Genomic DNA, 7,827 nt, shown 5'->3' with positions numbered 1-7,827 from the left:
TCGAATCTATCATCTATCTATCTATCTATCTATCTATCTATCTATCTATCTATCTATCTATCTATCTATCTATCTATCTATCTATCTATCTATCTATCTATTTTCTTTCTTTCTTTTCTTTTCCCTTCCTCATTTCCTTCCTCCCTATTTTCCTTTCTTCCTCCCTCCCTCCCTCCCTCCCTCCCTCCTTTCTTTCTTTCTTTCTTTCTTTCTTCCTTCTTTCTTTTCCTCCTTTCCTCCTTTCTTTCCTCTTTTCCTTGTTTCCTTCCTCCTTGTTTCCTTCTTTCTTTTCTCCTTTCTTTTCTCCTTTCTCTATCTCTTTCTTTTCTCCTCCCTTTCCCATTCCTCCCTTTCCCTTTCCTTTCTTTCCCTCTCCCCCTCTCCCTTTCTTCCTGTCACTCTAAGCTCATGATGGCGAACCTATGGCATGCATTCCACAGGTGGCATATTGAGCCATTTGTCAGAGCATGCAAGGTGCTGCCCTGTCAGCTGGCCAACAGGCCTTCTTTTGAGGCCCTACAGGCACGAAAAACCGGCCCTACAGGCAAACTGGAGGTCACTTCCGGTTTGCTTGTAGGGCTGGTTTTAGTCCTCCGGTGCATTCAGGAGGCTTCCCTGAAGGCTCCGGAGGGCAAAAAACAACCCTACGAGCAAACCGGAAGCTCTTAGAGTTGTTTTTTGCCCCCCGGAGCCTTCAGGGAAGCCTCCTGAAGGTCTCTGAAGCCTCTGGAGGGCTTAAACCGACCCTCCGAACAAACCAGAAGTCTGTTCCCAAACTTCCTGTTTGCCCATAGGGCCAGTTTTTTGCACTCTGGAGGCTTCAGGGAAGCTCCTGAAGCCTCAGGAGGTCCTCCTGGGGGGCGGGGGAGGCTGTTGTCGCCCTCCCCAGGCTCTAATAAAGACTCTGGGGAGGATGAAAAAAGTGTACCAAAAATGGGGGGGGGGGAGTGCCAGTTGTGCGCGCATGTGCACTGAGGTCATACGCATAGCATTATGGGTGTGGCATGCCCACAGATGACCACTGTTCCCTCTAAGGTGCGCGGCTGCGCGGCCACGCACATGGCAAGAAAACACCGCGCAGGACTTTTCAACTTCCACGCAGTGATTTCCACAGGCTCCGGAAGCTGGGGAGGAGGTCCTTTGCAGTCCGGACTAACTGCTGCTGCCTCCTCCTCCTCTAACAGCACCGCCGGATTTGCTGCCCGGCACTGCAGCTTTGAGGAGCCTTTGAGGCTACAGGAGCCAGTAGGAAGGCGGCAGAGGGGCGGGAGCAGGAAAAAAAGCCCCGATAGCCTGTGGGAGATAGGGAAGTAGGCATTAACAGTAAGTTTCTAAAGGATAACTCAGCACGAAGGAAGCCGAGGGAAGGAAGCCGTTTTCTAGCTGATTCACAGGGAGGCTGTTACTGAGGAGAGAAGTGGCGGCAGCAGCAACGGCAGCAACCAACTCTTAAACAAGTGGCAACCCACGACGGATATGCACATGTTGTCTGAATCCAGCCTCTGCGCTCGAGGTTTTTTTCGCAGGAAGGGGGAGTCGAGCTGGTGGTCTGCAGATTTTATTTGATTTTAGAAAAAGAACATAAAGGCTTCTTGGTCCACATGGACCGGAAAGTCAAAATCCAGAAAATTAACCTTGTTTAGGAAAGTTTTGCACTGATGGAAAAATATGTTTTCCAGTGAAAGTTTTTTCCCTACTTTTCCTTGTTTGCTTTTTTGGCCTCTATTCCTTCTCTTCTCTCCTCTTTTCTTTCTTCCTTTTTTCTTCCTTTTTTCTTTCCTTCCTTCCTTCTTTCTTCCTTTCCTCTTTCTCTCTCTTTCTTTTTTCTGCCTCTTTTTCTTATCCTCCCACCCTCCTCTCCCCTTTCTTTTTCTCGTTCTCCTCTTTCCTTTTTTGTCTCTCCCTCTGTCTCTCTCTCCCTCTCCCTTCTTTCCTTCCTTCCTCCCTCCCTTCCTCTCCCCTCTTTGTTTGCTTCTTTAAGTGCTCCAATTGCTAATCTACATCAGTTGGTAATTTATTCATAACTTGCTAATATCACTGCAGACTATTGGATAGTAAAGGGGAAAGTATAGTCCTCAACTTACAACAGTTCACTTAATGACTAAAGCTACATCAGCACTGAAAAAAGTGAATTACAGCTGTTCTTCACACATGATCATTGCAGCATCCCCATGGTCATATGATCGAAATTTGGATCTTTGGCAACTGCCTCATATTTATAATGGTTGCAGTGTCCTGGGCTCACCTTTTGTAACCATCTGCCAAGGAAAGTCAGTAGGAAAGTCAGACTGACTTAACAACCAGGTTACTGATTTAACCGCAGTGATTCACTTAACTGTAGCAAGAAAGGTTGTAAAATGGGGCAAAACTCACTTAACAAATGTCTCACTTAGCAATAGAAACTCTGGGCTCAATTATGGTCGTAGATTGAGGACTACCTGTTTAGGGAGATTTCTTTACTTAATGGATATTTACATGGTAGAATTGAGTTTCAAATAACAATAATTTCGTTGTCTTGGGTGACATCTATGAAAAAAATCCAGGTGCTCAGGTATGAAAATGTGCTGCTCAAACACTATACTTTTCCGCTCACACAGAAAAAAAATTAGAGGGAACATTGCAGATGACCTCCCCCCCCCCCCCCCCCGTGCTCGCCCTGCTTTTGGCACACGAGCCAAAAAAGGTTTGCCATTGCTGCTCTAAGCCATTTACAATATAGAATAACAGAGTTGGAAGGGACCTTGGAGGTCTTCTAGTCCAATCCCCTGCTCAAGCAGGAAACATTATGTGACCATTTCAGACAAACGGTTGTCCTGTTTCTTTTTTCCCCCGAAGGCAAGCGAATCCATTGGCTGGTTGCTCTCTCACCATCAGGAATTTTCTCCCTTGTTCTACCGCTAGGTTCCCTCACACTTTCCTGCCTTCTTTTTCTTTCAGCTTTGCCATCAAATGGGGTCTCAGTCGCTGGTCATCCCGGGGCGAATCCAGAGTAGCTCCGAAACGAATACGCTTCATTTAAGGGGGTTTGATTAGTTTTCGACCGCCTTCAGGAGTCTGGATGGGTGGGACCAGAAGGAGAGGCTGCCAGTCAGCTGGTGGGTGTGATGCGGGGAGGGGGGGGCGCTTCAGATTTGGGGCAATTTGCATCCACTGACATGGGGACGATGCCTTTGTGCCCAGTGCCTCTCTTGCTCTGGAGAGAAGAGAAAGGTGGGTGGCCGCGTCCCCCACGAAATGCCTCCTCCACACACACCCCATCAGAACTTCCCCCAACGTGCCAGGCTGAGCTCCATTTAATAACTTTTCCTTGAGTACGTAATTTATACCCTTAACTGCGTCACAATGTTAATAAAATGACGTTTACATTTTTTGAGAGAGAGGAAAAAAAGGAAGGACAAGAATCCGGATATTGTTGAGTGTTCCCTGGTGCCGGTTCTGTCATTTGGCTGTGCCCAAACTCTAGCCTTCCTCTGCAGCCCCCCTCCCTTTGGAATGCATGTCTCGAGGTTTTCTCCCACACCCTTTTACTGAGAGGAACTGCCTCCCCTTAAACAGTAACACAGTTGGAAGGGACCTTGGAGGTCATCTAGTCCACCCCTGCTCACGCAGGAAACCTGTACTAGGGATTCGAATCGCCGAACTGATGACATTTCTGATTGGGCCTTCTGGCATAGAAACACCAGCAAAAATACATTCAACACATTAAAGCTACCAGGAAGAAAAAATGAAGCGAACCCTTGTTAAACCTGAAGTCTTTTTTTCAGAATTTCAGCAGCCTCTGGACAGCCTCTTTGGATCTCTTACAGCTGGCGATTAGGAAAACCTGGGGTTGATCTAAGCCAGAATCTCCAAACGACTAGCTGAGGAATTCTGGGAGTTGAAGTTCACAAATCTTCAAGTTGTCAAATGGTCTCCTGCGGGAGGAGGGGTGGGTTGGACTAGATGACCTCTTCGGCTTTGAAACAGAGATGTTCACCACCCCCTAGAGTCAGGAACGACTAGCACATATGTTCGAGGGGAACCTTTACCTTTAGGCAAATGTTTGATTTGCCTCCTGGAAGAAGGAGAGGGAGATTCCCTTGAAACTGATGTTTGGGGTTTTTTTTGTCCCAGTGGGTCATTTGCTCTTTTCTCCATTCTTTGTATGCCCTGCTTCCTTCCTTCCTTCCTTTCCCTTTTTTTCTTCTTTGGCTCTTTATTGGGGAAAAATGGATGACTTAGCTTTTGATTTCCTTCCTTCCTTCCTCCTCCCCCTCCCCTCCTTCCTCCTTCTCATCCCCATCTCCTCCCTCTCTCCTTCCCTTCCTCCCTCCTTCTCCTTCCCATCTCTTCCCTCCCTCCCTCCTTCTCATTTCCATCTTCTCCCCTCTCCCTCCTTCTCATTCCCATCTCTTCCCTCCCTCCTTCTCCTTCCCATCTCTTCCCTCCCTCCCTCCCTCCCTCCCTCCCTCCCTCCCTAACAAATTGTTAGAAGCCTTCTGTCCTTTCCACTCATGCCTCTTCATATCTCTTCCTGCTTTTGCCTGCCTTCGGTTCAGTTTTGTTCAGTGTTTAAAGTTTAATAAATAAACAAATTTCAAGCTATTTTTCATCATATTAAGCGGAGGCTGTAACTCTTTGGACATTTTCCAGGTGCAAACAAAGCTGAAAGCAAAAAAATTTGCATCTCCATAACGACAATCTGCAAAGTGTCCTTTTGCCCTCTATCCATCTGTTCATTTGTTTTGCTCCCTCTCCTCACCCAGCCATGGCAACACCTGCCCTTCTAAACCAGGCATCCATCTTAATCCACCTTAATCCTACAAAACCAGGTTCAACCTATTCCCCAAAGCACCAGAAGGCAGGAGAAGAATCAATGGATGGAAACTAATCAAGGAAAGAAGCAAGCTGTCAGCCTCTGTTTTGCTGCTTGCTTTTTGGCTGCCATTGAAATGGGGAGGGAGGGCATGGTATTTGGGTGTGGGAAATATTCTGTACAGAAGAGACTGTAAGAAGGGAGTTTGTTCTCACCATCTACTGCGCATGTAGCGGGAAGGGGAGTTTCCCACCAAGGCCAACTGTCCAGCATACCAACCTGATGGTTTTGAAGATGTCTCCCACATGACACCTGTGGAGTAATTGGACTATGGACTGGGTTACCAAGGAGAGGGGAATGGGTCATACATTGATATCTATGCTTGTGCGCACTTTTATCTCAGATCCAGCTTTGCTTAGCTTCTATTTACTTATAACCAGTAAAAGTACTCTTAATTCTGCAAAGTGGAGTATGCACGCACAGCGTCCGGCACCTGTGCGACCTCCGCTGGGCAGCTGGGTGTCACAGGGTGGTGGTGTGCTCATGCGTGGGCAGCGCAGGTGCCCAATGAGGATGCCCGGCCCCGTGAACAGCATACCAGTTGTGACGGGAGCCGGAACCCACCACTGCAATCAACCATTGGAACGGCTTGCATTCAGATGTTGTGGGTGCTTCATCACTGGAGGTTTTTAAAGAAGAGACTGGACAGTCATTTGTCTGAAATGGTATAGTGACTCCTGCTTGAGCAGAGGGTTGGACTAGAAGACCTCCAAGGTTCTTTCTCAGAGTATCTCTTTTACAGACCCACGGTGGTGCAATGGTTAGAGTGCAGTTTTGCAGGCTACTTCTGCTGATCATCATCTGCCAACAGTTTGTCAGTTCAAATCTCACTGAGGCTGAAGGTTGACTCAGCTTTCCATCCTTCCGAGGTGGATCAAATGAGGACCCAGATTGTTGGGGGCAAGAGGCTGACTCTGTAAACCACTTAGAGATATATATGAAACGGTATATAAGCCTAAGGGCTATTGCTATTTCTTTTACTAAAGTATCTCTTTTGCTAAAAGTTAATAAGCTGTAAAAGGCGTGGCACGACATAACCGCGAATGTCAAAAGCGCGCCGACAACACCGCGGCACTCAAACTGCGATGTCAAAAGCGCGCCCACATTAGCGCGCCCACAACAGCGTGCCGACAGAAGCGCGATTTAACTTAAGGTAAGGTTTAGGGTTAGGTTTAGGGTTAGGTTTAGGGTAGGTTTAGCATTAGGCTTAGGGTTAGGTTTAGGGTTATTTTTAGGGTTATATTACAGTGCGCTTCTGTCGGCGCGCTGTTGTCGTGCGGTTTTGACAGTGCGGTTTTGTCACCGCGCTTTAGTCACACGCGCTTTAGTCTACCGCGGTTTTGTGTTGGACCCGTAAAAGGAGTTTTAGAAATAGGGGAGAGGGATCAGTTCTATTATCTGTATATTGACTTACAACCACAATTGAGCTTAACATTTCCGTTGCTAAGCAAGACAGTTGTCCGGAGTTACAGTACCTTGAGATAAGATGGGCGGCCTGTAAATTTAATAAATAAATAAATAAATAAATAAATAAATAAATAAATAAATAAATAAATAAATAAATAAATAAATAAATAAATGAGTTTGCTCCCTTTTACAACTTTTCTTGCCACAATTGTTAAGCGAATCCCTGCAGTTGCTACGTTAGTAACGTAGTTGTTAAATCTGCCTTCCCCGTTGGCTTTCCTTGTCCCAAGGTCACAAAATGGGATCACATGACCCCGGGCACTGTAACAGTCATAAATAGGAGCCCATTTCTAGGCATCCAAATGTTGGCCTACACCCATAATGCTATGCACGTGACACCCCACACCCTCTCCCCCGCCTTTGGCATGGGATGGACCCGTTTTTCATCCTCCCCAGGCTCCAGAGGCTTTCTAGGAGCCTGGGGAGGGTGAAAGCAGCCCCCTGCCCCCCAGTAGCCCTCCATAGGCTTCAGGAGGCTTCCCTGAAGCCTCTGGAGCACAAAAAACAGTCCTACGGGCAAACTGGAAGTCCATTCTCAAACTTCAAGTTTGTATATTTGGTTGTTTTTTGCCTCTGGAGGGTGAAAAATGGCCTTAAAAGAAGGCCAAAGTCAGCTGGCCAGCATGCACATGTATGCTGGAGCTGACAGGGCAATGCCTCGTGGGTCCTAACAAATGGCTCCATGTGCCACTTGTGGCACATGTGCCATATGTTTCCCATCACGGGACTATACTTTGAAGGAACTTGGACATAAGATGGAAAAGGGCACAGAGTACATTGGATTCCATTATTATAGCCAATTTCAGGAAAAGTGGTTTTAGCCTTTCTGTGTCGTTGATTTGCTGGCCTGTTTTACTTAGTAGGACTGACACTTATGGCACATCAAGGTCCACCTCTTGATCACACAGATTCAAGAAAGACGGGGTTGCGGGGATGCAATGTTGTGAGCTTCTTCCAGATATTGCATTGTCTTGGTATTTGTGGAGAGATCCTGTGAGGTGTGCTGTTGCTGTTTTTGCAGAGCCCCCAGTGGGGAAAGTGGCACATAAGACTGCAGGTAATAATGTGGAGATCCTCATTTGTCAGGCCTTTGGCTTCTATCCCAAAGAGATCCAGGCCACTTGGATGAGGGATGGAGAGGTCTGCAAGTATGAGACCCTCCCTAAGTACGTGGCTCCCAACTCAGATGGGGCCTATTATCTCTGGCTCAGCATTGAAATCAGCCCCAAGGGGAGGGACCTCTTCAGCTGCCACATAAAGCACGACAGCTTACAGGAGCCCCTGGTCTTGGCCTGGAAGGAGGACCCTGATGAAAAATTACAAGACTGGGGTAGGTGAAGAAGAATTTTCACCCATGGTGGAAAGGACAAAAAATAAAAATAAAAACCTGATGGACCACCCCAGGTCTTAGCATGCAATGTAGGGAACATCCCTGTCACACATGGAACATTTTAGGCTTGTGATGTCCTTTGTCTTGGTTTGGATGAAGAAACCTGGTGAGGGAT

Source organism: Thamnophis elegans, chromosome 2 (genome assembly GCF_009769535.1).
Source record: "Thamnophis elegans isolate rThaEle1 chromosome 2, rThaEle1.pri, whole genome shotgun sequence".
In the NCBI taxonomy this organism is placed as follows: domain Eukaryota; kingdom Metazoa; phylum Chordata; class Lepidosauria; order Squamata; family Colubridae; genus Thamnophis; species Thamnophis elegans.
This window is presented reverse-complemented; position numbering follows the sequence as displayed.